The sequence below is a fragment of the Pleurodeles waltl genome, chromosome 8 (genome assembly GCF_031143425.1).
Source record: "Pleurodeles waltl isolate 20211129_DDA chromosome 8, aPleWal1.hap1.20221129, whole genome shotgun sequence".
Lineage (NCBI taxonomy): Eukaryota > Metazoa > Chordata > Amphibia > Caudata > Salamandridae > Pleurodeles > Pleurodeles waltl.
Genome location: NC_090447.1, coordinates 1517476532 through 1517501731, shown reverse-complemented (window position 1 = coordinate 1517501731; position 25200 = coordinate 1517476532). Strand labels below are relative to the sequence as shown.

General features: G+C 39.9%; 4 non-coding genes across 4 annotated transcripts; all 4 read left to right on the top strand.

The window, feature by feature from the left end:
- Nucleotides 1-3004: 3004 nt before the first annotated feature.
- TRNAF-GAA (transfer RNA phenylalanine (anticodon GAA)) lies at nt 3005-3077 on the top strand. Its single transcript has one exon. It is a non-coding gene; the product is annotated as a tRNA-Phe (tRNA).
- A 14904-nt stretch (nt 3078-17981) lies between these two features.
- On the top strand, nt 17982-18054 carry TRNAF-GAA (transfer RNA phenylalanine (anticodon GAA)). The gene has a single exon. It is a non-coding gene; the product is annotated as a tRNA-Phe (tRNA).
- A 494-nt stretch (nt 18055-18548) lies between these two features.
- Nucleotides 18549-18621, top strand: TRNAF-GAA (transfer RNA phenylalanine (anticodon GAA)). The gene has a single exon. It is a non-coding gene; the product is annotated as a tRNA-Phe (tRNA).
- Nucleotides 18622-22012: 3391 nt separating this feature from the next.
- On the top strand, nt 22013-22085 carry TRNAF-GAA (transfer RNA phenylalanine (anticodon GAA)). Its single transcript has one exon. It is a non-coding gene; the product is annotated as a tRNA-Phe (tRNA).
- Nucleotides 22086-25200: the final 3115 nt, after the last annotated feature.

Here is a 25200-nt window from a genome sequence, read left to right as displayed (position 1 = left end):
AGTTAGCTGCAGAAGGATACAGCATACTTTAACACATAGATGTACCCTCCTAGTGATTGATCAGATGCCCACTTGTTGCCTACAATGATTAAGAATCATCAGGAAGGTATTCTCTGACAGCTGGCCGAAATAGCTCAGTTGGGAGAGCGTTAGACTGAAGATCTAAAGGTCCCTGGTTGAATCCCGGGTTTCGGCAAGGACTGAGCACCTAGCTAATTAGGTGTAGTTCTCTCTTGGAGTCAGCTTCAGTAGACATTTTAGTTCATAGATGAAACCTTTCAATAACCTGATCGACATACCATCAGTAGAGCACAGCACTTGCGTTCTATCTTCCTTTCAAAATGGCTTCCACCTCTCTTGCCTTCAGCTTTGACTTCCATTATTTCCAGTTTGTATCTTGATTTTAATGTAAAGCTTAGGCTGCATCATCTTCTATTTTCCCATGAACCAAGCTGTCAGATGATATAGCTTGCTTACTCATCCCACACATTTGTGTGCCTATTCAGAGTTTGGAATAAAAGAAGTACCTAGGTTGCGCACCAAAAAAGTAAATGAGTAAATGCACCCAGTTAGCTGCAGAAGGATACCGGAAGTTTAAGACATAGCTGTACCATCAAAGTGAATGATTTCGAGGTGTATGTCTTGTCTACAATGATTAAGAAGAAAACGGAGGGACCTGTGAAATAGCTCAGTTGGGAGAGCGTTAGACTGAAGATCTAAAGGTCCCTGGTTCAATCCCGGGTTTCGGCAAAGACTCAGAAGACAGCTTTTTAGGCGTGTTTCTTTCTTGGATTCAGCTTCTGGTGACGTTTTATTTAATTGATAAAACCTTTCATCAACCTAATTGACATACCATCAGTACAAGACAGTACTTGTTTTCTATCTTCCTTTCAAAATGGATTCCACCTCTCTTGCCTTCAGCTTTGACTTCCATTATTTACTGTTTCTATCTTGATTTTTAGGTAACCCGCAGTCTGCATCAGTCTCCATCTTCCCTTGAACCAAAGTGTCGGATGAAATAGCTTGCTTACTCATGCCACACATTTCTGTGCATTAGATTGCTAGCCTATTTAGAGTTTAGAAAAAAAGAAATACCTAGCTTGCAGAATAAAAAACAAATTCCCTAATTACACCCAGTTAACTGGAGAAGGATACAGCAAAGTTTAAGACATAGCTGTACCCTCACAGTGAATGATTTAGACTTGTGTGTCTTGTCTACAATGATTAAAAAAGATACGGAAAGCTTTTCATGACACCTGGCTAAAATATCTCAGTTAGGATAATGTTAGACTAAAGATAAAAAAGGTCCTTGGTTCAATCCTGGGTTGTGCCAAAGACCAAGCACTCAGCTTGTTAGGCATGTTTCTTTCTTGGAGTCACTCTCAAGTGACATTTTATTTCATTGATAAAAACTTGCATCAACCTGATCGACATGCCATCGGTACAAAAGAGAACTTATTTTCTATCTTCCTTTCAAAATGGCTTCCACCTCTCTTGCCTTCAGCTTTGACTTCCATTATTTTCCGTTTCTATCTTGATTTTAATGTAAACCGTAGCCGGCGTCATCTTCCATTTTCCCATGAGCCAAACTGTCAGATGATATAGCTTGCTTGGTCATGCCACACATTTCTGTTTATGAGAGTGGTAGCCTATTCAGAGTTTAGAAAAAAAGAAGTACCTACCTCGCGTAGCAAAAAAGTAAAGGAGTAATTGCCCCCAGTTAGCTGCAGAAGATTACCGGAAGTTTAAGACATAGCTGTACCCTCAAAGTGAATGATTTTGAGGTGTATGTCTTTTCTACAATGATTAAGAAGAAAACGGAGGGACCTGTCAAATGACTGGCTGAAATAGCTCAGTTGGGAGAGTGTTAGACTGAAGATCTAAAGGTCCCTGGTTCAATCCCGGGTTTAGGCAAAGACTCAGAAGACAGCTTGTTAGTCGTGTTTTTTTCTTGGATTCAGCTTCTGGTGACGTTTTATTTAATTGATAAAACCTTTCATCAACCTAATTGACATACCATCAGTACAAGACAGTACATGTTTTCTATCTTCCTTTCAAAATGGATTCCACCTCTCTTGCCTTCAGCTTTGACTTCCATTATTTACTGTTTCTGTCTTGATTTTTAGGTAACCCGCAGTCTGCATCAGTCTCCATCTTCCCTTGAACCAAAGTGTCGGATGAAATAGCTTGCTTACTCATGCCACACATTTCTGTTTATGAGAGTGGTAGCCTATTCAGAGTTTAGAAAAAAAGAAGTACCTACCTCGCGTAGCAAAAAAGTAAAGGAGTAATTGCCCCCAGTTAGCTACAGAAGGATACAGCAAAGTGTAACACATAGCTGTACCCTCACAGTGAATGATTGCGACTTATATTTCTTGTCTACAATGATTAACAATAATAAGGAAGGCACTGTGAAAAAACGGGCTGAAAGAGCTCAGTTGCGAGGACGTCAAACTTTAGATCTAAGGGTCCCTGGTTAAATCCTTGGTTTGGTCAAAGACTGAGGAGCTAGTTCGTCAGGCAAGTTTCTTTTTTGGAGTCAGCTTCCGGTGACGTTTTATTTAATTAATAAAACCTTTCATCAACCTAATTGACATACCATCAGTACAAGACAGTACGTGTTTTCTATCTTCCTTTGAAAATGGATTCCACCTCTCTTGCCTTCAGCTTTGACTTCCATTATTTGCCGTTTCTATCTCGATTTTAGGGTAAACTGTAGCCTGCATCATTTTCCATCTAACCTTGGACCAAAGTGTCAAATGATATAGCTTGCTTCCTCATGCCACACATTTCTGTGTATTAGATTGCTAGCCTATTTAGCGTTTAGAAAAAAAGAAATACCTAGCTTGCGCAATAAAAAATAAATTGACTAATTGTGCCCAGTTAGCTGCAGAAGGATACAGCATACTTTAACACATGGATGTACCCTCCTAGTGATTGATCAGATGCCCACTTGTTGCCTACAATGATTAAGAATCATCAGGAAGGTATTCTCTGAGAACTGGCCGAAATAGCTCAGTTGGGAGAGCGTTAGACTGAAGATCTAAAGGTCCCTGGTTCAATCCCGGGTTTCGGCAAGGACTGAGCACCTAGCTAGTTAGGTGTAGTTCTCTCTTGGAGTCAGCTTCAGTAGACATTTTAGTTCATAGATGAAACCTTTCAATAACCTGATCGACATACCATCAGTAGAGCACAGCACTTGCGTTCTATCTTCCTTTCAAAATGGCTTCCACCTCTCTTGCCTTCAGCTTTGACTTCCATTATTTCCAGTTTCTATCTTGATTTTAATGTAAAGCTTAGGCTGCATCATCTTCTATTTTCCCATGAACCAAGCTGTCAGATGATATAGCTTGCTTACTCATCCCACACATTTGTGTGCCTATTCAGAGTTTGGAATAAAAGAAGTACCTAGGTTGCGCAGCAAAAAAGTAAATGAGTAAATGCACCCAGTTAGCTGCAGAAGGATACCGGAAGTTTAAGACATAGCTGTACCCTCAAAGTGAATGATTTCGAGGTGTATGTCTTGTCTACAATGATTAAGAAGAAAACGGAGGGACCTGTGAAATACCTGGCCGAAATAGCTCAGTTGGGAGAGCGTTAGACTGAAGAACTAAAGGTCCCTGGTTCAATCCCGGGTTTTGGCAAAGACTCAGAAGACAGCTTGTTAGGCGTGTTTCTTTCTTGGATTCAGCTTCTGGTGACGTTTTATTTAATTGATAAAACCTTTCATCAACCTAATTGACATACCATCAGTACAAGACAGTACTTGTTTTCTATCTTCCTTTCAAAATGGATTCCACCTCTCTTGCCTTCAGCTTTGACTTCCATTATTTACTGTTTCTGTCTTGATTTTTAGGTAACCCGCAGTCTGCATCAGTCTCCATCTTCCCTTGAACCAAAGTGTCGGATGAAATAGCTTGCTTACTCATGCCACACATTTCTGTGCATTAGATTGCTAGCCTATTTAGAGCTTAGAAAAAAAGAAATACCTAGCTTGCACAATAAAAAACGAATTCCCTAATTACACCCAGTTAACTGGAGAAGGATACAGCAAAGTTTAAGACATAGCTGTACCCTCACAGTGAATGATTTAGACTTCTGTGTCTTGTCTACAATGATTTAAAATGATACGGAAAGCTTTTCATGACACCTGGCTAAAATATCTCAGTTGGGAGAATGTTAGACTAAAGATAAAAAAGGTCCTTGGTTCAATCCTGGGTTGTGCCAAAGACCAAGCACTCAGCTTGTTAGGCATGTTTCTTTCTTGGAGTCACTCTCAAGTGACATTTTATTTCATTGATAAAAACTTGCATCAACCTGATCGACATGCCATCGGTACAAAAGAGCACTTATTTTCTATCTTCCTTTCAAAATGGCTTCCACCTCTCTTGCCTTCAGCTTTGACTTCCATTATTTCCCGTTTCTATCTTGATTTTAATGTAAAGCTTAGGCTGCATCATCTTCCATTTTCCCATGAACCAAGCTGTCAGATGATATAGCTTGCTTACTCATCCCACACATTTGTGTGCCTATTCAGAGTTTGGAATAAAAGAAGTACCTAGGTTGCGCACCAAAAAAGTAAATGAGTAAATGCACCCAGTTAGCTGCAGAAGGATACCGGAAGTTTAAGACATAGCTGTACCCTCAAAGTGAATGATTTCGAGGTGTATGTCTTGTCTACAATGATTAAGAAGAAAACGGAGGGACCTGTCAAATGACTGGCTGAAATAGCTCAGTTGGGAGAGTGTTAGACTGAAGATCTAAAGGTCCCTGGTTCAATCCCGGGTTTAGGCAAAGACTCAGAAGACAGCTTGTTAGGCGTGTTTTTTTCTTGGATTCAGCTTCTGGTGACGTTTTATTTAATTGATAAAACCTTTCATCAACCTAATTGACATACCATCAGTACAAGACAGTACTTGTTTTCTATCTTCCTTTCAAAATGGATTCCACCTCTCTTGCCTTCAGCTTTGACTTCCATTATTTACTGTTTCTGTCTTGATTTTTAGGTAACCCGCAGTCTGCATCAGTCTCCATCTTCCCTTGAACCAAAGTGTCGGATGAAATAGCTTGCTTACTCATGCCACACATTTCTGTTTATGAGAGTGGTCGCCTATTCAGAGTTTAGAAAAAAAGAAGTACCTACCTCGCGTAGCAAAAAAGTAAAGGAGTAATTTCCCCCAGTTAGCTACAGAAGGATACAGCAAAGTGTAACACATAGCTGTACCCTCACAGTGAATGATTGCGACTTATATTTCTTGTCTACAATGATTAACAATAATAAGGAAGGCACTGTGAAAAAACGGGCTGAAAGAGCTCAGTTGCGAGGACGTCAAACTTTAGATCTAAGGGTCCCTGGTTAAATCCTTGGTTTGGTCAAAGACTGAGGAGCTAGTTCGTCAGGCAAGTTTCTTTTTTGGAGTCAGCTTCCGGTGACGTTTTATTTAATTAATAAAACCTTTCATCAACCTAATTGACATACCATCAGTACAAGACAGTACGTGTTTTCTATCTTCCTTTGAAAATGGATTCCACCTCTCTTGCCTTCAGCTTTGACTTCCATTATTTGTCGTTTCTATCTCGATTTTAGGGTAAACTGTAGCCTGCATCATTTTCCATCTAACCTTGGACCAAAGTGTCAGATGATATAGCTTGCTTCCTCATACCACACATTTCTCTGTATTAGATTGCTAGCCTATTTAGCGTTTAGAAAAAAAGAAATACCTAGCTTGCGCAATAAAAAATAAATTGACTAATTGTGCCCAGTTAGCTGCAGAAGGATACAGCATACTTTAACACATGGATGTACCCTCCTAGTGATTGATCAGATGCCCACTTGTTGCCTACAATGATTAAGAATCATCAGGAAGGTATTCTCTGACAACTGGCCGAAATACCTCAGTTGGGAGAGCGTTAGACTGAAGATCTAAAGGTCCCTGGTTCAGTCACGGGTTTCGGCAAGGACTGAGCACCTAGCTAATTAGGTGTAGTTCTCTCTTGGAGTCAGCTTCAGTAGACATTTTAGTTCATAGATGAAACCTTTCAATAACCTGATCGACATACCATCAGTAGAGCACAGCACTTGCGTTCTATCTTCCTTTCAAAATGGCTTCCACCTCTGTTGCCTTCAGCTTTGACTTCCATTATTTCCAGTTTGTATCTTGATTTTAATGTAAAGCTTAGGCTGCATCATCTTCTATTTTCCCATGAACCAAGCTGTCAGATGATATAGCTTGCTTACTCATCCCACACATTTGTGTGCCTATTCAGAGTTTGGAATAAAAGAAGTACCTAGGTTGCGCACCAAAAAAGTAAATGAGTAAATGCACCCAGTTAGCTGCAGAAGGATACCGGAAGATTAAGACATAGCTGTACCCTCAAAGTGAATGATTTCGAGGTGTATGTCTTGTCTACAATGATTAAGAAGAAAACGGAGGGACCTGTGAAATAAATGGCTGAAATAGCTCAGTTGGGAGAGCGTTAGACTGAAGATCTAAAGGTCCCTGGTTCAATCCCAGGTTTCGGCAAAGACCCAGAAGACAGCATGTTAGGCGTGTTTCTTTCTTGGATTCAGCTTCTGGTGACGTTTTATTTAATTGATAAAACCTTTCATCAACCTAATTGACATACCATCAGTACAAGACAGTACTTGTTTTCTATCTTCCTTTCAAAATGGATTCCACCTCTCTTGCCTTCAGCTTTGACTTCCATTATTTACTGTTTCTATCTTGATTTTTAGGTAAACCGCAGTCTGCATCAGTCTCCATCTTTCCATGAACCAAAGTGTCGGATGAAATAGCTTGTTTACTCATGCCACACATTTCTGTGCATTAGATTGCTAGCCTATTTAGAGTTTAGAAAAAAAGAAATACCTAGCTTGCACAATAAAAAACGAATTCCCTAATTACACCCAGTTAACTGGAGAAGGATACAGCAAAGTTTAAGACATAGCTGTACCCTCACAGTGAAGGATTTAGACTTCTGTGTCTTGTCTACAATGATTAAATAAGATACGGAAAGCTTTTCGTGATACCTGGCTAAAATATCTCAGTTGGGAAAGTATTAGACTCAAGATAAAAAAGGTCCTTGGTTCAATCCTGGGTTGTGCCAATGACCAAGCACTCAGCTTGTTAGGCATATTTCTTTCTTGGAGTCACTCTCAAGTGACATTTTATTTCATTGATAAAAACTTGCATCAACCTGATCGATATGCCATCGGTACAAAAGAGCACTTATTTTCTATCTTCCTTTCAAAATGGCTTCCACCTCTCTTGCCTTCAGCTTTGACTTCCATTATTTCCCGTTTCTATCTTGATTTTAATGTAAACCGTAGCCTGCATCATCTTCCATTTTCCCATGAGCCAAACTGTCAGATGATATAGCTTGCTTAGTCATGCCACACATTTCTGTTTATGAGAGTGGTAGCCTATTCAGAGTTTAGAAAAAAAGAAGTACCTACCTCGCGTAGCAAAAAAGTAAAGGAGTAATTGCCCCCAGTTAGCTACAGAAGGATACAGCAAAGTGTAACACATAGCTGTACCCTCACAGTGAATGATTGCGACTTATATTTCTTGTCTACAATGATTAACAATAATAAGGAAGGCACTGTGAAAAAACGGGCTGAAAGAGCTCAGTTGCGAGAGCGTCAAACTTTAGATCTAAGGGTCCCTGGTTAAATCCTTGGTTTGGTCAAAGACTGAGCAGCTAGTTCGTCCGGCATGTTTCTTTTTTGGGGTCAGCTTCCGGTGACGTTTTATTTAATTAATAAAACCTTTCATCAACCTAATTGACATACCATCAGTACAAGACAGTACGTGTTTTCTATCTTCCTTTGAAAATGGATTCCACCTCTTTTGCCTTCAGCTTTGACTTCCATTATTTGCCGTTTCTATCTCGATTTTAGGGTAAACTGTAGCCTGCATCATTTTCCATCTAACCTTGGACCAAAGTGTCAGATGATATAGCTTGCTTCCTCATGCCACACATTTCTGTGTATTAGATTGCTAGCCTATTTAGCGTTTAGAAAAAAAGAAATACCTAGCTTGCGCAATAAAAAATAAATTGACTAATTGTGCCCAGTTAGCTGCAGAAGGATACAGCATACTTTAACACATAGATGTACCCTCCTAGTGATTGATCAGATGCCCACTTGTTGCCTACAATGATTAAGAATCATCAGGAAGGTATTCTCTGACAACTGGCCGAAATAGCTCAGTTGGGAGAGCGTTAGACTGAAGGTCTAAAGATCCCGGGTTCAAACCCGCGTTTCAGCAAGGACTGAGCACCTAGCTAATTAGGTGTAGTTCTCTCTTGGAGTCAGCTTCAGTAGACATTTTAGTTCATAGATGAAACCTTTCAATAACCTGATCGACATACCATCAGTAGAGCACAGCACTTGCGTTCTATCTTCCTTTCAAAATGGCTTCCACCTCTCTTGCCTTCAGCTTTGACTTCCATTATTTCCAGTTTCTATCTTGATTTTAATGTAAAGCTTAGGCTGCATCATCTTCTATTTTCCCATGAACCAAGCTGTCAGATGATATAGCTTGCTTACTCATCCCACACATTTGTGTGCCTATTCAGAGTTTGGAATAAAAGAAGTACCTAGGTTGCGCACCAAAAAAGTAAATGAGTAAATGCACCCAGTTAGCTGCAGAAGGATACCGGAAGTTTAAGACATAGCTGTACCCTCAAAGTGAATGATTTCGAGGTGTATGTCTTGTCTACAATGATTAAGAAGAAAACGGAGGGACGTGTGAAATAACTGGCCGAAATAGCTCAGTTGGGAGAGTGTTAGACTGAAGATCTAAAGGTCCTTGGTTCAATCCCGGATTTCGGCAAAGACTCAGAAGGCTGCTTGTTAGGCGTGTTTCTTTCTTGGATTCAGCTTCTGGTGACGTTTTATTTAATTGATAAAACCTTTCATCAACCTAATTGACATACCATCAGTACAAGACAGTACTTGTTTTCTATCTTCCTTTCAAAATGGATTCCACCTCTCTTGCCTTCAGCTTTGACTTCCATTATTTACTGTTTCTATCTTGATTTTTAGGTAACCCGCAGTCTGCATCAGTCTCCATCTTCCCTTGAACCAAAGTGTCGGATGAAATAGCTTGCTTACTCATGCCACACATTTCTGTGCATTAGATTGCTAGCCTATTTAGAGTTTAGAAAAAAAGAAATACCTAGCTTGCAGAATAAAAAACAAATTCCCTAATTACACCCAGTTAGCTACAGAAGGATACAGCAAAGTGTAACACATAGCTGTACCCTCACAGTGAATGATTGCGACTTATATTTCTTGTCTACAATGATTAACAATAATAAGGAAGGCACTGTGAAAAAACGGGCTGAAAGAGCTCAGTTGCGAGGACGTCAAACTTTAGATCTAAGGGTCCCTGGTTAAATCCTTGGTTTGGTCAAAGACTGAGGAGCTAGTTCGTCAGGCAAGTTTCTTTTTTGGAGTCAGCTTCCGGTGACGTTTTATTTAATTAATAAAACCTTTCATCAACCTAATTGACATACCATCAGTACAAGACAGTACGTGTTTTCTATCTTCCTTTGAAAATGGATTCCACCTCTCTTGCCTTCAGCTTTGACTTCCATTATTTGTCGTTTCTATCTCGATTTTAGGGTAAACTGTAGCCTGCATCATTTTCCATCTAACCTTGGACCAAAGTGTCAGATGATATAGCTTGCTTCCTCATACCACACATTTCTCTGTATTAGATTGCTAGCCTATTTAGCGTTTAGAAAAAAAGAAATACCTAGCTTGCGCAATAAAAAATAAATTGACTAATTGTGCCCAGTTAGCTGCAGAAGGATACAGCATACTTTAACACATGGATGTACCCTCCTAGTGATTGATCAGATGCCCACTTGTTGCCTACAATGATTAAGAATCATCAGGAAGGTATTCTCTGACAACTGGCCGAAATACCTCAGTTGGGAGAGCGTTAGACTGAAGATCTAAAGGTCCCTGGTTCAGTCACGGGTTTCGGCAAGGACTGAGCACCTAGCTAATTAGGTGTAGTTCTCTCTTGGAGTCAGCTTCAGTAGACATTTTAGTTCATAGATGAAACCTTTCAATAACCTGATCGACATACCATCAGTAGAGCACAGCACTTGCGTTCTATCTTCCTTTCAAAATGGCTTCCACCTCTGTTGCCTTCAGCTTTGACTTCCATTATTTCCAGTTTGTATCTTGATTTTAATGTAAAGCTTAGGCTGCATCATCTTCTATTTTCCCATGAACCAAGCTGTCAGATGATATAGCTTGCTTACTCATCCCACACATTTGTGTGCCTATTCAGAGTTTGGAATAAAAGAAGTACCTAGGTTGCGCACCAAAAAAGTAAATGAGTAAATGCACCCAGTTAGCTGCAGAAGGATACCGGAAGATTAAGACATAGCTGTACCCTCAAAGTGAATGATTTCGAGGTGTATGTCTTGTCTACAATGATTAAGAAGAAAACGGAGGGACCTGTGAAATAAATGGCTGAAATAGCTCAGTTGGGAGAGCGTTAGACTGAAGATCTAAAGGTCCCTGGTTCAATCCCAGGTTTCGGCAAAGACCCAGAAGACAGCATGTTAGGCGTGTTTCTTTCTTGGATTCAGCTTCTGGTGACGTTTTATTTAATTGATAAAACCTTTCATCAACCTAATTGACATACCATCAGTACAAGACAGTACTTGTTTTCTATCTTCCTTTCAAAATGGATTCCACCTCTCTTGCCTTCAGCTTTGACTTCCATTATTTACTGTTTCTATCTTGATTTTTAGGTAAACCGCAGTCTGCATCAGTCTCCATCTTTCCATGAACCAAAGTGTCGGATGAAATAGCTTGTTTACTCATGCCACACATTTCTGTGCATTAGATTGCTAGCCTATTTAGAGTTTAGAAAAAAAGAAATACCTAGCTTGCACAATAAAAAACGAATTCCCTAATTACACCCAGTTAACTGGAGAAGGATACAGCAAAGTTTAAGACATAGCTGTACCCTCACAGTGAAGGATTTAGACTTCTGTGTCTTGTCTACAATGATTAAATAAGATACGGAAAGCTTTTCGTGATACCTGGCTAAAATATCTCAGTTGGGAAAGTATTAGACTCAAGATAAAAAAGGTCCTTGGTTCAATCCTGGGTTGTGCCAATGACCAAGCACTCAGCTTGTTAGGCATATTTCTTTCTTGGAGTCACTCTCAAGTGACATTTTATTTCATTGATAAAAACTTGCATCAACCTGATCGATATGCCATCGGTACAAAAGAGCACTTATTTTCTATCTTCCTTTCAAAATGGCTTCCACCTCTCTTGCCTTCAGCTTTGACTTCCATTATTTCCCGTTTCTATCTTGATTTTAATGTAAACCGTAGCCTGCATCATCTTCCATTTTCCCATGAGCCAAACTGTCAGATGATATAGCTTGCTTAGTCATGCCACACATTTCTGTTTATGAGAGTGGTAGCCTATTCAGAGTTTAGAAAAAAAGAAGTACCTACCTCGCGTAGCAAAAAAGTAAAGGAGTAATTGCCCCCAGTTAGCTACAGAAGGATACAGCAAAGTGTAACACATAGCTGTACCCTCACAGTGAATGATTGCGACTTATATTTCTTGTCTACAATGATTAACAATAATAAGGAAGGCACTGTGAAAAAACGGGCTGAAAGAGCTCAGTTGCGAGAGCGTCAAACTTTAGATCTAAGGGTCCCTGGTTAAATCCTTGGTTTGGTCAAAGACTGAGCAGCTAGTTCGTCCGGCATGTTTCTTTTTTGGGGTCAGCTTCCGGTGACGTTTTATTTAATTAATAAAACCTTTCATCAACCTAATTGACATACCATCAGTACAAGACAGTACGTGTTTTCTATCTTCCTTTGAAAATGGATTCCACCTCTTTTGCCTTCAGCTTTGACTTCCATTATTTGCCGTTTCTATCTCGATTTTAGGGTAAACTGTAGCCTGCATCATTTTCCATCTAACCTTGGACCAAAGTGTCAGATGATATAGCTTGCTTCCTCATGCCACACATTTCTGTGTATTAGATTGCTAGCCTATTTAGCGTTTAGAAAAAAAGAAATACCTAGCTTGCGCAATAAAAAATAAATTGACTAATTGTGCCCAGTTAGCTGCAGAAGGATACAGCATACTTTAACACATAGATGTACCCTCCTAGTGATTGATCAGATGCCCACTTGTTGCCTACAATGATTAAGAATCATCAGGAAGGTATTCTCTGACAACTGGCCGAAATAGCTCAGTTGGGAGAGCGTTAGACTGAAGGTCTAAAGATCCCGGGTTCAAACCCGCGTTTCAGCAAGGACTGAGCACCTAGCTAATTAGGTGTAGTTCTCTCTTGGAGTCAGCTTCAGTAGACATTTTAGTTCATAGATGAAACCTTTCAATAACCTGATCGACATACCATCAGTAGAGCACAGCACTTGCGTTCTATCTTCCTTTCAAAATGGCTTCCACCTCTCTTGCCTTCAGCTTTGACTTCCATTATTTCCAGTTTCTATCTTGATTTTAATGTAAAGCTTAGGCTGCATCATCTTCTATTTTCCCATGAACCAAGCTGTCAGATGATATAGCTTGCTTACTCATCCCACACATTTGTGTGCCTATTCAGAGTTTGGAATAAAAGAAGTACCTAGGTTGCGCACCAAAAAAGTAAATGAGTAAATGCACCCAGTTAGCTGCAGAAGGATACCGGAAGTTTAAGACATAGCTGTACCCTCAAAGTGAATGATTTCGAGGTGTATGTCTTGTCTACAATGATTAAGAAGAAAACGGAGGGACGTGTGAAATAACTGGCCGAAATAGCTCAGTTGGGAGAGTGTTAGACTGAAGATCTAAAGGTCCTTGGTTCAATCCCGGATTTCGGCAAAGACTCAGAAGGCTGCTTGTTAGGCGTGTTTCTTTCTTGGATTCAGCTTCTGGTGACGTTTTATTTAATTGATAAAACCTTTCATCAACCTAATTGACATACCATCAGTACAAGACAGTACTTGTTTTCTATCTTCCTTTCAAAATGGATTCCACCTCTCTTGCCTTCAGCTTTGACTTCCATTATTTACTGTTTCTATCTTGATTTTTAGGTAACCCGCAGTCTGCATCAGTCTCCATCTTCCCTTGAACCAAAGTGTCGGATGAAATAGCTTGCTTACTCATGCCACACATTTCTGTGCATTAGATTGCTAGCCTATTTAGAGTTTAGAAAAAAAGAAATACCTAGCTTGCAGAATAAAAAACAAATTCCCTAATTACACCCAGTTAACTGGAGAAGGATACAGCAAAGTTTAAGACATAGCTGTACCCTCACAGTGAATGATTTAGACTTCTGTGTCTTGTCTACAATGATTAAAAATGATACGGAAAGCTTTTCATGACACCAGGCTAAAATATCTCAGTTAGGATAATGTTAGACTAAAGATAAAAAAGGTCCTTGGTTCAATCCTGGGTTGTGCCAAAGACCAAGCACTCAGCTTGTTAGGCATGTTTCTTTCTTGGAGTCACTCTCAAGTGACATTTTATTTCATTGATAAAAACTTGCATCAACCTGATCGACATGCCATCGGTACAAAAGAGAACTTATTTTCTATCTTCCTTTCAAAATGGCTTCCACCTCTCTTGCCTTCAGCTTTGACTTCCATTATTTCCCGTTTCTATCTTGATTTTAATGTAAACCGTAGCCGGCGTCATCTTCCATTTTCCCATGAGCCAAACTGTCAGATGATATAGCTTGCTTGGTCATGCCACACATTTCTGTTTATGAGAGTGGTAGCCTATTCAGAGTTTAGAAAAAAAGAAGTACCTACCTCGCGTAGCAAAAAAGTAAAGGAGTAATTGCCCCCAGTTAGCTACAGAAGGATACAGCAAAGTGTAACACATAGCTGTATCCTCACAGTGAATGATTGCGACTTATATTTCTTGTCTACAATGATTAACAATAATAAGGAAGGCACTGTGAAAAAACGGGCTGAAAGAGCTCAGTTGCGAGGACGTCAAACTTTAGATCTAAGGGTCCCTGGTTAAATCCTTGGTTTGGTCAAAGACTGAGGAGCTAGTTCGTCAGGCAAGTTTCTTTTTTGGAGTCAGCTTCCGGTGACGTTTTATTTAATTAATAAAACCTTTCATCAACCTAATTGACATACCATCAGTACAAGACAGTACGTGTTTTCTATCTTCCTTTGAAAATGGATTCCACCTCTCTTGCCTTCAGCTTTGACTTCCATTATTTGCCGTTTCTATCTCGATTTTAGGGTAAACTGTAGCCTGCATCATTTTCCATCTAACCTTGGACCAAAGTGTCAAATGATATAGCTTGCTTCCTCATGCCACACATTTCTGTGTATTAGATTGCTAGCCTATTTAGCGTTTAGAAAAAAAGAAATACGTAGCTTGCGCAATAAAAAATAAATTGACTAATTGTGCCCAGTTAGCTGCAGAAAGATACTGCATACTTTAACACATAGATGTACCCTCCTAGTGATTGATCAGATGCCCACTTGTTGCCTGCAGTGATTAAGAATCATCAGGAAGGTATTCTCTGACAACTGGCCGAAATAGCTCATTTGGGAGAGCGTTAAACTGAAGATCTAAAGCTCTCTGGTTCAATCCCGGGTTTTGGCAAGGACTGAGCACCTAGCTAATTAGGTGTAGTTTTCTCTTGGAGTCAGCTTCAGTAGACATTTTAGTTCATAGATGAAACCTTTTAATAACCTGTTCGACATACCATCAGTAGAGCACAGCACTTGTGTTCTATCTTCCTTTCAAAATGGCTTCCACCTCTCTTGCCTTCAGCTTTGACTTCCATTATTTCCAGTTTCTATCTTGATTTTAATGTAAACCTTAGGCTGCATCATCTTACATTTTCCCATGAACCAAGCTGTCAGATGATATAGCTTGCTTACTCATCCCACACATTTGTGTGCCTATTCAGAGTTTGGAATAAAAGAAGTACCTAGGTTGCGCACCAAAAAAGTAAATGAGTAATTGCACCCAGTTAGCTGCAGAAGGATACCGGAAGTTTAAGACATAGCTGTACCCTCAAAGTGAATGATTTCGAGGTGTATGTCTTGTCTACAATGATTAAGAAGAATACGGAGGGACCTCTGAAATAAGTGGCTGAAATAGCTCAGTTGGGAGAGCGTTAGATTGAAGATCTAAAGGTCCCTGGTTCAATCCTGGGTTTTGGCAAGGACTGAGCACCTAGCTAATTAGGTGAAGTTCTCTCTTGGAGTCAGCTTCAGTAGACATTTTAGTTCATAGATGAAACCTTTTAATAACCTGATCGACATACCATCAGTAGAGCACAGCACTTGCGTTCTATCTTCCTTTCAAAATGGCTTCCACCTCTGTTGCCTTCAGCTTTGACTTCCATTATTTCCAGTTTCTATCTTGATTTTAATGTAAAGCTTAGGCTGCATCATCTTCCATTTTCCCATGAACCAAGCTGTCAGATGATATAGCTTGCTTACTCATCCCACACATTTGTGTGCCTATTCAGAGTTTGGAATAAAAGAAGTACCTAGGTTGCGCACCAAAAAAGTAAATGAGTAATTGCACCCAGTTAGCTGCAGAAGGATACCGGAAGTTTAAGACATAGCTGTACCCTCAAAGTGAATGATTTCGGGGTGTATGTCTTGTCTACAATGATTAAGAAAAATACGGAGGGACCTCCGCAATAAGTGGCCGAAATAGCTCAGTTGGGAGAGCGTTAGACTGAAGATCTAAAGGTCCCTTGTTCAATCCCGGGTTTCGGCAAAGACTCAGAAGACAGCTTGTTAGGCGTGTTTCTTTCTTGGATTCAGCTTCCGGGGACGTTTTATTTAATTAATAAAACCTTTCATCAACCTAATTGACATACCATCAGTACAAGACAGTACTTGTTTTCTATCTTCCTTTCAAAATGGATTCCACCTCTCTTGCCTTCAGCTTTGACTTCCATTATTTGCCGTTTCTATCTCGATTTTAGGGTAAACGGTAGCCTGCATCATTTTCCATCTAACTTTGGACCAAAGTGTCAGATGATATAGCTTGCTTCCTCATGCCACACATTTCTGTGTATTAGATTGCTAGCCTATTTAGCGTTTAGAAAAAAAGAAATACCTAGCTTGCGCAATAAAAAATAAATTGACTAATTGTGCCCAGTTAGCTGCAGAAGGATACAGCATACTTTAACACATAGATGTACCCTCCTAGTGATTGATCAGATGCCCACTTGTTGCCTACAATGATTAAGAATCATCAGGAAGGTATTCTCTGACAACTGGCTGAAATAGCTCAGTTGGGAGAGCGTTAGACTGAAGATCTAAAGGTCCCTGGTTCAATCGCGGGTTTCGGCAAGGACTGAGCACCTAGCTAATTAGGTGTAGTTCTCTCTTGGAGTCAGCTTCAGTAGACATTTTAGTTCATAGATGAAACCTTTTAATAACCTGATCGACATACCATCAGTAGAGCACAGCACTTGCGTTCTATCTTCCTTTCAAAATGGCTTCCACCTCTCTTGCCTTCAGCTTTGACTTCCATTATTTCCAGTTTCTATCTTGATTTTAATGTAAAGCTTAGGCTGCATCATCTTCCATTTTCCCATGAACCAAGCTGTCAGATGATATAGCTTGCTTACTCATCCCACACATTTGTGTGCCTATTCAGAGTTTGGAATAAAAAAAAAGTACCTAGGTTGCGCACCAAAAAAGTAAATGAGTAATTGCACCCAGTTAGCTGCAGAAGGATACCGGAAGTTTAAGACATAGCTGTACCCTCAAATTGAATGATTTCGAGGTGTATGTCTTGTCTACAATGATTAAGAAGAATACGGAGGGACCTCTGAAATAAGTGGCCGAAATAGCTCAGTTGGGAGAGCGTTAGATTGAAGATCTAAAGGTCCCTGGTTCAATCCTGGGTTTTGGCAAGGACTGAGCACCTAGCTAATTAGGTGTAGTTCTCTCTTGGAGTCAGCTTCAGTAGACATTTTAGTTCATAGATGAAACCTTTTAATAACCTGATCGACATACCATCAGTAGAGCACAGCACTTGCGTTCTATCTTCCTTTCAAAATGGCTTCCACCTCTGTTGCCTTCAGCTTTGACTTCCATTATTTCCAGTTTCTATCTTGATTTTAATGTAAAGCTTAGGCTGCATCATCTTCCATTTTCCCATGAACCAAGCTGTCAGATGATATAGCTTGCTTACTCATCCCACACATTTGTGTGCCTATTCAGAGTTTGGAATAAAAGAAGTACCTAGGTTGCGCACCAAAAAAGTAAATGAGTAATTGCACCCAGTTAGCTGCAGAAGGATACCGGAAGTTTAAGACATAGCTGTACCCTCAAAGTGAATGATTTCGGGGTGTATGTCTTGTCTACAATGATTAAGAAAAATACGGAGGGACCTCCGCAATAAGTGGCCGAAATAGCTCAGTTGGGAGAGCGTTAGACTGAAGATCTATAGGTCCCTTGTTCAATCCCGGGTTTCGGCAAAGACTCAGAAGACAGCTTGTTAGGCGTGTTTCTTTCTTGGAGTCAGCTTCCGGGGACGTTTTATTTAATTAATAGAACCTTTCATCAACCTAATTGACCATCAGTACAAGACAGTACTTGTTTTCTATCTTCCTTTCAAAATGGATTCCACCTCTCTTGCCTTCAGCTTTGACTTCCATTATTTGCCGTTTCTATCTCGATTTTAGGGTAAACTGTAGCCTGCATCATTTTCCATCTAACTTTGGACCAAAGTGTCAGATGATATAGCTTGCTTCCTCATGCCACACATTTCTGTGTATTAGATTGCTAGCCTATTTAGCGTTTAGAAAAAAAGAAATACCTAGCTTGCGCAATAAAAAATAAATTGACTAATTGTGCCCAGTTAGCTGCAGAAGGATACAGCATACTTTAACACATAGATGTACCCTCCTAGTGATTGATCAGATGCCCACTTGTTGCCTACAATGATTAAGAATCATCAGGAAGGTATTCTCTGACAACTGGCCGAAATAGCTCAGTTGGGAGAGCGTTAGACTGAAGATCTAAAGGTCCCTGGTTCAATCCCGGGTTTCGGCAAGGACTGAGCACCTAGCTAATTAGGTGTAGTTCTCTCTTGGAGTCAGCTTCGGTAGACATTTTAGTTCATAGATGAAACCTTTCAATAACCTGATCGACATACCATCAGTAGAGCACAGCACTTGCGTTCTATCTTCCTTTCAAAATGGCTTCCACCTCTCTTGCCTTCAGCTTTGACTTCCATTATTTTTAGTTTCTATCTTGATTTTAATGTAAAGCTTAGGCTGCATCATCTTCTATTTTCCCATGAACCAAGCTGTCAGATGATATAGCTTGCTTACTCATCCCACACATTTGTGTGCCTATTCAGAGTTTGGAATAAAAGAAGTACCTAGGTTGCGCACCAAAAAAGTAAATGAGTAAATGCACCCAGTTAGCTGCAGAAGGATACCGGAAGTTTAAGACATAGCTGTACCCTCAAAGTGAATGATTTGGAGGTGTGTGTCTTGTCTACAATGATTAAGAAGAAAACGGAGGGAGCTGTGAAATAACTGGCCGAAATAGCTCAGTTGGGAGAGCGTTAGACTGAAGATCTAAAGGTCCCTGGTTCAATCCCAGGTTTCGGCAAAGACTCAGAAGACAGCTTGTTAGGCGTGTTTCTTTCTTGGATTCAGCTTCTGGTGACGTTTTATTTAATTGATAAAACCTTTCATCAACCTAATTGACATACCATCAGTACAAGACAGTACTTTTTTTCTATCTTCCTTTCAAAATGGATTCCACCTCTCTTGCCTTCAGCTTTGACTTCCATTATTTACTGTTTCTGTCTTGATTTTTAGGTAACCCGCAGTCTGCATCAGTCTCCATCTTCCCTTGAACCAAAGTGTCGGATGAAATAGCTTGCTTACTCATGCCACACATTTCTGTGCATTAGATTGCTAGCCTATTTAGAGTTTAGAAAAAAAGAAATACCTAGCTTGCACAATAAAAAACGAATTCCCTAATTACACCCAGTTAACTGGAGAAGGATACAGCAAAGTTTAAGACATAGCTGTACCCTCACAGTGAATGATTTAGACTTCTGTGTCTTGTCTACAATGATTAAAAATGATACGGAAAGCTTTTCATGACACCTGGCTAAAATATCTCAGTTGTGAGAATGTTAGACTAAAGATAAAAAAGGTCCTTGGTTCAATCCTGGGTTGTGCCAAAGACCAAGCACTCAGCTTGTTAGGCATGTTTCTTTCTTGGAGTCACTCTCAAGTGACATTTTATTTCATTGATAAAAACTTGCATCAACCTGATCGACATGCCATCGGTACAAAAGAGCACTTATTTTCTATCTTCCTTTCAAAATGGCTTCCACCTCTCTTGCCTTCAGCTTTGACTTCCATTATTTCCAGTTTCTATCTTGATTTTAATGTAAAGCTTAGGCTGCATCATCTTCTATTTTCCCATGAACCAAGCTGTCAGATGATATAGCTTGCTTACTCATCCCACACATTTGTGTGCCTATTCAGAGTTTGGAATAAAAGAAGTACCTAGGTTGCGCACCAAAAAAGTAAATGAGTAAATGCACCCAGTTAGCTGCAGAAGGATACCGGAAGTTTAAGACATAGCTGTACCCTCAAAGTGAATGATTTCGAGGTGTATGTCTTGTCTACAATGATTAAGAAGAAAACGGAGGGACCTGTCAAATGACTGGCCGAAATAGCTCAGTTGGGAGAGCGTTAGACTGAAAATCTAAAGGTCCCTGGTTCAATCCTGGGTTTCGGCAAAGACTCAGAAGACAGCTTGTTAGGCGTGTTTCTTTCTTGGATTCAGCTTCTGGTGACGTGTTATTTAATTGATAAAATCTTTCATCAACCTAATTGACATACCATCAGTACAAGACAGTACTTGTTTTCTATCTTCCTTTCAAAATGGATTCCACCTCTCTTGCCTTCAGCTTTGACTTCCATTATTTACTGTTTCTGTCTTGATTTTTAGGTAACCCGCAGTCTGCATCAGTCTCCATCTTCCCTTGAACCAAAGTGTCGGATGAAATAGCTTGCTTACTCATGCCACACATTTCTGTGCATTAGATTGCTAGCCTATTTAGAGTTTAGAAAAAAAGAAATACCTAGCTTGCACAATAAAAAACGAATTCCCTAATTACACCCAGTTAACTGGAGAAGGATACAGCAAAGTTTAAGACATAGCTGTACCCTCACAGTGAATGATTTAGACTTCTGTGTCTTGTCTACAATGATTAAAAATGATACGGAAAGCTTTTCCTGACACCTGGTTTAAATATCTCAGTTGGGAGAATGTTAGACTAAAGATAAAAAATGGTCCTTGGTTCAATCCTGGGTTGTGCCAAAGACCAAGCACTCAGCTTGTTAGGCATGTTTCTTTCTTGGAGTCACCCTCAAGGGACATTTTATTTCATTGATAAAAACTTGCATCAACCTGATCGACATGCCATCGGTACAAAAGAGCACTTATTTTCTATCTTCCTTTCAAAATGGCTTCCACCTCTCTTGCCTTCAGCTTTGACTTCCATTATTTCCCGTTTCTATCTTGATTTTGATGTAAACCGTAGGCGGCGTCATCTTCCATTTTCCCATGAGCCAAACTGTCAGATGATATAGCTTGCTTAGTCATGGCACACATTTCTGTTTATGAGAATGGTAGCCTATTCAGAGTTTAGAAAAAAAGAAGTACCTAGCTCGCGTAGCAAAAAAGTAAAGGAGTAATTGCCCCCAGTTAGCTACAGAAGGATACAGCAAAGTGTAACACATAGCTGTACCCTCACAGTGAATGATTGCGACTTATATTTCTTGTCTACAATGATTAACAATAATAAGGAAGGCACTGTGAAAAAACGGGCTGAAAGAGCTCAGTTGCGAGGACGTCAAACTTTAGATCTAAGGGTCCCTGGTTAAATCCTTGGTTTGGTCAAAGACTGAGCAGCTAGTTCGTCAGGCAAGTTTCTTTTTTGGAGTCAGCTTCCGGTGACGTTTTATTTAATTAATAAAACCTTTCATCAACCTAATTGACATACCATCAGTACAAGACAGTACGTGTTTTCTATCTTCCTTTGAAAATGGATTCCACCTCTCTTGCCTTCAGCTTTGACTTCCATTATTTCCCGTTTCTATCTCGATTTTAGGGTAAACTGTAGCCTGCATCATTTTCCATCTAACCTTGGACCAAAGTGTCAGATGATATAGCTTGCTTCCTCATGCCACACATTTCTGTGTATTAGATTGCTAGCCTATTTAGCGTTTAGAAAAAAAGAAATACCTAGCTTACGCAATAAAAAATAAATTGACTAATTGTGCCCAGTTAGCTGCAGAAGGATACAGCATACTTTAACACATAGATGTACCCTCCTAGTGATTGATCAGATGCCCACTTGTTGCCTACAATGATTAAGAATCATCAGGAAGGTATTCTTTGACAACTGGCTGAAATAGCTCAGTTGGGAGAGCGTTAGACTGAAGATCTAAAGGTCCCTGGTTCTATCCCGGGTTTCGGCAAGGACTGAGCACCTAGCTAATTAGGTGTAGTTCTCTCTTGGAGTCAGCTTCGGTAGACATTTTAGTTCATAGATGAAACCTTTCAATAACCTGATCGACATACCATCAGTAGAGCACAGCACTTGCGTTCTATCTTCCTTTTTAAATGGCTTCCACCTCTCTTGCCTTCAGCTTTGACTTCCATTATTTCCAGTTTCTATCTTGATTTTAATGTAAAGCTTAGGCTGCATCATCTTCCATTTTCCCATGAACCAAGCTGTCAGATGATATAGCTTGCTTACTCATCCCACACATTTGTGTGCCTATTCAGAGTTTGGAATAAAAGAAGTACCTAGGTTGCGCACCAAAAAAGTAAATGAGTAAATGCACCCAGTTAGCTGCAGAAGGATACCGGAAGTTTAAGACATAGCTGTACCCTCAAAGTGAATGATTTGGAGGTGTATGTCTTGTCTACAATGATTAAGAAGAAAACGGAGGAAGCAGTGAAATAACTGGCCGAAATAGCTCAGTTGGGAGAGCGTTAGACTGAAGATCTAAAGGTCCCTGGTTCAATCCCGGGTTTCGGCAAAGACTCAGAAGACAGCTTGTTAGGTGTGTTTCTTTCTTGGATTCAGCTTCTGGTGACGTTTTATTTAATTGATAAAACCTTTCATCAACCTAATTGACATACCATCAGTACAAGACAGTACTTGTTTTCTATCTTCCTTTCAAAATGGATTCCACCTCTCTTGCCTTCAGCTTTGACTTCCATTATTTACTGTTTCTATCTTGATTTTTAGGTAACCCGCAGTCTGCATCAGTCTCCATCTTCCCTTGAACCAAAGTGTCGGATGAAATAGCTTGCTTACTCATGCCACACATTTCTGTGCATTAGATTGCTAGCCTATTTAGAGTTTAGAAAAAAAGAAATACCTAGCTTGCACAATAAAAATCGAATTCCCTAATTACACCCAGTTAACTGGAGAAGGATACAGCAAAGTTTAAGACATAGCTGTACCCTCACAGTGAATGATTTAGACTTCTGTGTCTTGTCTACAATGATTAAAAATGATACGGAAAGCTTTTCATGACACCTGGCTAAAATATCTCAGTTTGGAGAATGTTAGACTAAAGATAAAAAAGGTCCTTGGTTCAATCCTGGGTTGTGCCAAAGACCAAGCACTCAGCTTGTTAGGCATGTTTCTTTCTTGGAGTCACTCTCAAGTGACATTTTATTTCATTGATAAAAACTTGCATCAACCTGATCGACATGCCATCGGTACAAAAGAGCACTTATTTTCTATCTTCCTTTCAAAATGGCTTCCACCTCTCTTGCCTTCAGCTTTGACTTCCATTATTTCCCGTTTCTATCTTGATTGTAATGTAAACCGTAGCCTGCATCATCTTCCATTTTCCGATGAGCCAAACTGTCAGATGATATAGCTTGCTTAGTCATGCCACACATTTCTGTTTATGAGAGTGGTAGCTTATTCAGAGTTTAGAAAAAAAGAAGTACCTAGCTCGCGTAGCAAAAAAGTAAAGGAGTAATTGCCCCCAGTTAGCTACAGAAGGATACAGCAAAGTGTAACACATAGCTGTACCCTCACAGTGAATGATTGCGACTTATATTTCTTGTCTACAATGATTAACAATAATAAGGAAGGCACTGTGAAAAAACGGGCTGAAAGAGCTCAGTTGCGACAGCGTCAAACTTTAGATCTAAGGGTCCCTGGTTAAATCCTTGGTTTGGTCAAAGACTGAGCAGCTAGTTCGTCAGGCAAGTTTCTTTTTTGGAGTCAGCTTCCGGTGACGTTTTATTTAATTAATAAAACCTTTCATCAACCTAATTGACATACCATCAGTACAAGACAGTACGTGTTTTCTATCTTCCTTTGAAAATGGATTCCACCTCTCTTGCCTTCAGCTTTGACTTCCATTATTTGCCGTTTCTATCTTGATTTTAGGGTAAACTGTAGCCTGCATCATTTTCCATCTAACCTTGGACCAAAGTGTCAGATGATATAGCTTGCTTCCTCATGCCACACATTTCTGTGTATTAGATTGCTAGCCTATTTAGCGTTTAGAAAAAAAGAAATACCTAGCTTGCGCAATAAAAATGAAATTGACTAATTGTGCCCAGTTAGCTGCAGAAGGGGACAGCATACTTTAACACATAGATGTACCCTCCTAGTGATTGATCAGGTGCCCTCTTGTTGCCTACAATTATTAAGACTCATCAGGAAGGTATTCTCTGACTACTGGCTGAAATAGCTCAGTTTGGAGAGCGTTAGACTGAAGATCTAAAGGTCCCTGGTTCAATCCCGGGTTTTGACAAGGACTGAGCACCTAGCTAATTAGGTGTAGTTCTCTCTTGGAGTCAGCTTCAGTAGACATTTTAGTTCATAGATGAAACCTTTTAATAACCTGATCGACATACCATCAGTAGAGCACAGCACTTGCGTTCTATCTTCCTTTCAAAATGGCTTCCACCTCTCTTGCCTTCAGCTTTGACTTCCATTATTTCCCGTTTCTATCTTGATTTTAATGTAAACCTTAGGCTGCGTCATCTTCCATTTTCCCATGAACCAAGCTGTCAGATGATATAGCTTGCTTACTCATCCCACACATTTGTGTGCCTATTCAGAGTTTGGAATAAAAGAAGTATCTGGGTTGCGCACCAAAAAAGTAAATGAGTAATTGCACCCAGTTAGCTGCAGAAGGATACCGGAAGTTTAAGACATAGCTGTACCCTCAAAGTGAATGATTTCGAGGTGTATGTCTTGTCTACAATGATTAAGAAGAATACGGAGGGACCTGTGAAAGAAGTGGCCGAAATAGCTCAGTTGGGAGAGCGTTAAACTGAAGATCTCAAGGTCCCTGGTTCAATCCCGTTTTTTGGCAAAGACTCCGAAGACAGCTTGTTAGGCGTGTTTCTTTCTTGGATTCAGCTTCTGGTGACGTTTTATTTAATTGATAAAACCTTTCATCAACCTAATTGACATACCATCAGTACAAGACAGTACGTGTTTTCTATCTTCCTTTCAAAATGGATTCCACCTCTCTTGCCTTCAGCTTTGACTTCCATTATTTGCCGTTTCTATCTCGATTTTAGGGTAAACTGTAGCCTGCATCATTTTCCATCTAACCTTGGACCAAAGTGTCAGATGATATAGCTTGCTTCCTCATGCCACACATTTCTGTGTATTAGATTGCTAGCCTATTTAGCGTTTAGAAAAAAAGAAATACCTAGCTTGCGCAATAAAAAAGAAATGGACTAATTGTGCCCAGTTAGCTGCAGAAGGATACCGCATACTTTAACACATAGATGTACCCTCCTAGTGATTGATCGGGTGCCCACATGTTGCCTACAATGATTAAGAATCATCAGGAAGGTATTCTCCGATAACTGGCCGAAATAGCTCAGTTGGGAGAGCGTTAGACTGAAAATCTAAAGGTCCTTGGTTCCATCCTGGGTTTCGCCAAAGACTCAGAAGTGATAGAGCGGTCTGTACTAATAATTTTACCTGTGTTCGGACGCTCTTTAGGCCGATGAATCTTTTGACTAAGTGGGACTCTCTGTACTCTATATCGGTCAACTTCCTTAAATCAATAATTAATAACGAACATAAGCAATACCTTGATCAACATAACACTTGACAATTAATCCAGAATACATTTCGGCGAACCCTGACCTTTCAGTCAG